We start from the raw sequence: 6,895 nt of genomic DNA, 5'->3' as shown, positions 1-6,895 counted from the left end.
GAAGTCGTTGATCAGTTTGACAATGTACTGTGGAAGAAAGTAGAGAATGAGATGACAAGGGACTTTCACTCATTCAACTGCACAATTTCATGTATAACCTATTTACCCTTGGAGAAGCAATTTTAGGAATGATGTACTAATTCTAAGTTTAAGGAAGTACAGTCTAAAGTAATAGGGATTATTTATTGTATTCTCATCAAGACAGAAAGGGCAATTTCGACATATCAAGTTAATGATCAGTTGCAAGTGGAAGAGTGCATCAAACGAGTTACATATCAGGCATACTTCAAAGAAGATGAGTGTGAAGCGAAGTCCATGTGTGAACTATTTGAGATGAGATGGATTTTATGTAGACACATTCTTGTTATTTTCTCAGTAAAGAATGTCCAATCGTTGCCTTCGAAGTACATTATGGATAGGTGGAAGAAGAACATTAAATGTAGGTATGCTTTAATTTGAAGCAGTTATAAGGATTTTTGGTAAACCAGTTGCTGGAAGGTACTCTACCTTGATTAAGCTATGTTATAAAGTCACCACAAATGCAGCAGAAAGAGATGATAATTCAATGGATATGGCAAAAACGTTATGGACAATGAATTTGATTTACACAAAAACCAAGGCCCAGCCCATAGTAGTGAATACTAGTACTGAAGCCAATGAGTTGAAATTAGAAGTTCGAAAACAATGTTGAGTCCTTGCATTGTTAGGGGTAAAGGGAGGCCCCCATCGAAGAGAATAGCACCTATAATAGAGCAGGTTACGAGGAAGTCATAAACTAAAAGTAAACAATCTGAGACCGATGCCAAGAGAAAGAGGAAAAATGTATTTAATTTTTTTATCATACAAATGATGCAAAGTTGTTTTCCGAATATATTTAATTTAATTATGCATTCATGGTTGAAATGTAGGCAAGCAAACTTCCAAAACATGTCTTGAACAAGAGTGGTGTTGCAGCAACAACGGATGAAGTCCTGAATACAAGTACCACTGTAGTAACAACAGATGAGGTATTGAACACAAGCAGCACTGTAGTAACAACAGATAAGGTGTTACTTACTAGCACACAACAAAGTATTATTACACAGGTATGCAGTAGTTCATTTGGATGTTTCTTTGCACTAGTACGTTAGTTTTTAGCTGTGATTTTTTACCCTGGTGTTACAGGTGGATCCTCAACATATGCCTCTCTCTACCAGGTGGATGTTCACATTATGGTCATGCATGGCTTTAGACTCTAGTTGTAACACCCTGCTCCTGGAGGTCCGGAGAGTTAGCTCCTATTACTCAACAACATCTCCAATAATTAATAATAAATAAACAGAAACTCCACAAAATACTTAACTTATTTGTTCGATCCAAAAATCCGTGTCTCTCCATTGAAAAACTAAACAAAAACCACAATAAAATAAATAACAACTCCACAAAGACTCAAATTATTCATAACTTGACATACCAAAATAACCACTAGAGATAAAACTACTAAATATGATCCCCCAAAATACTTGTACCCTTAACACTCATTCATCTATGATGTACCCTTAACACTCATTCATCTATGATAATCAGACTTTTCCAATACTTCATACTCTTGATCTCCAGCTGAACCATAAAAATATCTAAAAAATATTATGGAGATAAGGGGTGAGTTACCAACAACTCAATAAGCAGAAAACATATATTAGTATGTAAACATGAGCATTTTTACAGAGTTCAGAATGCAGAAACAAAACATTTTAGTTTCAATATGCAAATCTCAAAAATACATATTATCAGAAAATCAGAGTGACACTTCAAACATTTCATATTCAGAAACCAACTTTTCATATTCAAAGACTCATTTGGCACAACATGACTGAACATCTTCATCTTATCATATTATAACAGAGCATCATATCAAAACAAAGCCATGTTTAACCCCCGTGGTAGGGTTGTGCATTCTGCGGAAAGCCAAGCAAAACATAAATCATCATGTTATCAAAGCGATTGCACTCAAAGTAGAGACCACTATTATATCTCGTGGTAGGGCCAGAGGTCACTATTATATCCTGTAACAAGGTCATAGGTCACTATTGTATCCCGTGACAGGGCCAGAGGTTACTATTGTATCCCGTGATAGTGTCAGAGGTCACTATTGTATCCCGTCATAGGGCCAAAGGTTACTATTATATCCCGTGACAGGGCCACATATTAAAGCAAAATAGAATCAGAATCACCATATCAGAATCAAAATCAGAGTCAGAACAGAATTAGAAAGTCATGCCAAAGGTTTTTCAGATGCCACATCATATCAAAACAAAGTACTGAAATTCAGATCATTTCACATTTTCCAAAACAAATTCAGAACATATTCACGTCACGTGCAAATTTATCAAATTTTCATATTTGCTCATTTTTCTCAGTTCAATAACAAAATGCCAAAGATAAGCTCATGTCTGCACCAATCATGCTAGAAAAAATACCTTATTCTTATACAGAGTTTCATGAGTGATGCAGAACAAATAATTGAGATCATTTCAAATTTCTTTTCATAACAAAACATGCATATTTTTTATAATTGACCTGAGTACATTTTATTTTATGCAAAGTCTGGAATAGGAACGTCGCTTATCTGGACTTTTTAGCTTTTCAAAATTTTCTTAAAAAATGTCGAGTCAACTATAAATCGTCACCTATAAAATAATCACGTAATTCTATAAATTTTCAATCAATCACAAATTTAAACCATTTAAGCCTAAGCTTCTAAAATATCTATTTTCATTCTTCAATACCTAAAAATTCCCATAACCTTAAAATATCCCTTAATTCTAAAATATCCTCATTCTCTAAATTTCCTTGATATCAATCAACACTTAAGATAAGTACTAGTAAAAATTTTGTTAAATAAAAAAAATAGCTTTAATCATATTTAAAATGTTCAAAATAAAATTACACACCTACTATAAAAATAATTTGCTACCAATAGTACAATTTAAAAATCCTATTTATTTTCTGTACAATTTCTTATACTTCCCACAAAGACCACGTAAAAACTGATTTAATATAAACATAATTCCAAAATGAAACCATCCAATAATAAGGGCAATATTGTAATTTCATATCAAAATAATACGTAAAACTAAATTTGCGTAGCCTCTGTAACACTTAGTTATAAGAAAAACGTTTTCATGTGTTACGTAGTGCAATAGTTGGCGAGGCAGGGGCGCGGGATACTCACCGAGAAGGGAGGAGTTGTATGCAGTGCGGCAAAGAAGGATGTTGTCTCGGCGGCATTGTACTGAGAGAAAAAGAGACGAGTGAGAGAGAGAGAGAGAGAGAGAGAGAGAGAGAGGGAGAGAGAGAGATATGAGAGCTTAGGCTATATGACAAGAAAAGGAAAAGGATTTAAAAACTTCCAAGTACATACCTAAGGAATCTTATTGAACATCTCAATAAACCATATATCTCAAGTGTCATCAAAAGACTTAGTTGTTCCAAAAGAGACTCCCAAAACATGGGATCATTACATCAAGTGTCATCAAAATAAGTCATTCATCAAAAGGGGTCCCATAACATAAGTCCTTTAGTGAGGCCGATCCTACTTGGCCATGTCCTGATTCATAATCCTCTTCAGTTGCTCAAAAAGCTGCAACACCTCATTGATGAATTGATCGGCAAGCTCCATCATTTCCAATAGATGAATCCTGAGAGACCTCGCGTCTCTCCGGAGACTCCTTAGGCATCTGCGAAGTTGGTCTCTTGCGTTTTCTAATTACTATCATCTTGGGTTCCTCTCACAACTTCTATCATTCCAAGTAGGGAATGATAGTGGAAATTACAATAATGAGATTTCGATAAATCTCTATAAGAAAACAAATAACATGTAACATATATCGTATGCATATGTAAGCAAACTTGAAATGAATGCATGGATATGAAATTTTACTTATGCATTTGACTTTTCGAAAATATCGTGTATGTCATGGCTTACATAACCCTTTTTCATTCATAAAATATCTTTTCATCACTTCATACTTGTTCATTTAACATACTTGTGAGCCAAGGTTCTTATTCATATATGATAGCATAACTTGGTGCTCAAGGCCTTTCTTTAACTTTTAACCTATAAATGGATACCTCACTGCACCCCTATGCACCGTGTGTTCCTCGCTAGTTACCGCATCAACCATTGGCCACTTTGACCAAGGTGACTACGTCTTACTCTTTAATCATTCAAATTATGGCAGTTTACTTTTCGCCTTCACCGTAGGGTACCCACTAGTTTCAGGTGCAATCCCGCTCCAGTATCATTTTCTTTTAGGAACCATTCAAGATCCGCCAACTATACTTCGTCAATCTAGGGGTTACCACTCCATTTAAGACACTCTTGAATGGACAAAGGAGTTCCACTAGGACATTTCTCCATCCTAACATTTGGAGTCATGACAAAACTTTTAAAAGACTCATTTTCTTTTTTACTGATTTTCACAATCCCAATGCATGTGACATGAACTATGAAACTTAGAACTTTCATGGGACACATTCAATGTTGAAGCTTAATTGTGACCATATAACAAATAATCATGCATATCCATGTACATTTCGCATTATGGCTTGAAAATATTAGAACATACGACCATGTTCTTTTTCATAATTTTCATAAATTCTGAGACATTTGAATAACAAGAAAGAAACAAACATTCAAAACTTCACATATATTTTGCAATGGCCGAAACATATAAACCCCAGCATGCCCGAGAATTGATTTTATGTCTCTAGAACTTCAATCACATATTGTTAATACTTCATCCATGGTCATGGCCGAGACCTAACAATTTTGTAATACACATTACACCAACCTTTCATGAACTTAGAATCTTCTAATGCATTTAGTAAAACTTTATCAATGAACATGCATGTGTAGCTGAAACATATTAGTGAACATACTTATGGAAAGGCATGTAATTTAAGGGCTTAATCCTATAAAACATTCGGTCATTTAACAAATATCCATGAATATGTTAAGAATCATGCAATCCGAACCCTAAATGTGTCCTCTCATTCCATTTTTATGATAAAAACTAACAACAATAAACCATTTCAACCATATATTGAACAATCATACAAGGAACTGATTATATCACATGGAAGAATATCATCATTTCAAGTACCAACATGCAACCAAACAACAAATGAGTTCACATGACATATACATAAAATATCCAAGTACAAGTTAGAAATTTATTTACAAAAATCCACAATTGATAAATAAGCAAGCTGAAAATATATACACAAAAATCATTAGGTTCAGTAATTTAGAACCCTAACCCCGTGTGTGTATGTGTAAGCTTGTGACATCTTGTATAAGGAAAAAGAGCGTTCTTGCTTCTTACCTTGCGTGATTCCCTTATTAGAAAGTATCATCTAGCTTTGCTTGCACCTAAAATGGTGTTTAAAAGAAGTGAGTATAGTGTGAATGGTGTTTGGATGGAGAGAAAATGATGGAAAGTAGAAAGACATGTTGTGGTCGAAAGCTTGAAGAGAAATTCACCAAGTGACTAAAATTTTTTTGGATTTTTGGCTCCTCTCCCTTTTATAGACATAACAGGGTTCTTGAACAAGCTAAACTTTCTTGCATGAACGCCATTTGGCACCTAACCCTTGAGCCTCTTCCCTTTCTCCATCATTAGATTGTGTTGGGAACACAAGGGAGCTTTTTGGACAAATGGCACCTCCCTCTCAAAACCAAAACCTCCATCCCCTATTTGCCCTTCATCTTGTGTCTTGGTTCAATGAACCTCATGAAAAAATGGTCTTTCATATAACTAGGATCTTCCTCAATCACCTACAAGTATGCATGTGTGCCAAGTGGCATGTGAGGAGTGTGTGTGTGTGTGTGGTGGCCGAAATATCCACCTCCAGCCCAAGAAGATTTTATTTCACTAATATTTTGGACATTGTGTGATTGGTCACAAAGGTGGCAAAAGTGTAGAAACTCCCTTGCCCTAGCCATCCATCTCAAGGGATTTCTTACAAAGATTCCTTCTAGAAACCCTAGTAGGCATGTAGCCTCCTTTTTTCCAACAAGATCTTGCCCTTTCCCAAGACAAGACATCTTCTCCTTCCCTTTTGCATGCATGACACATGGCAACAAGCAAATCACATTTTTCTATGGTTGTCGTGCAAGCCCTTTGGGCTTCCCTCAAGTTCCAACTTTTCATATCTCTTCATCATCCTTCTAGAAACTCTCCCCCATAGTGACAAGTGTCACCATACTATCACCTCACAAGAAAGCCTCCTTGCATGTATGACAAATGGTAAGAGGGAATCCATTCCCTAGGGTAGGCGTGTACCCTAATTCCAATGGGCTCCAAAATCCTAATTTCACTACAAGGCCGAATTCCTTGTGAGCTTGGGCCTTCTTCAAGATCTCATATGCCTTTTATTCCAATCTAATTTCTCAACGGGTTACTCCCCCTTTCTTCGCCCAAATTAACAATATATAATCAAATGCATAGAAAGCTTAGCAAGAATCTTGGTCCTCACATTGTATTTGATGATTTGAAGCATGTTAGTTCTTAGGAGTATGTTATGAACATGTTAGAAGTAAGTTTTAAATTTTTGGAGTTCTTAGAGATGCTTTAAAAAGAGTTAAAACCTTGAGATTCAAGAGTTTGTGTTTTAGTTAAAAAGTCTGGATCTGTGTACTAAAACGTTTTGTGTTTATGTGATGTAGATTTTTTTTTTTTTTTGTGTTAATCATACTTCTAAGTATAGGATGTGATGACCTATGTTGCAATATTTTGGTTTAAGCATAATTTTTGAAGTTAAATAAAATTGCAACAAAAATCAAAGAGAAATTGACTAAAGGAGTTTCGGCCATAGTATGTTTCTCATGGTTATGATTTTTTTTGTTTAA

This window comes from Juglans microcarpa x Juglans regia, chromosome 4D, assembly GCF_004785595.1.
Source record: "Juglans microcarpa x Juglans regia isolate MS1-56 chromosome 4D, Jm3101_v1.0, whole genome shotgun sequence".
In the NCBI taxonomy this organism is placed as follows: Eukaryota; Viridiplantae; Streptophyta; class Magnoliopsida; order Fagales; family Juglandaceae; genus Juglans; species Juglans microcarpa x Juglans regia.
This window is presented reverse-complemented; position numbering follows the sequence as displayed.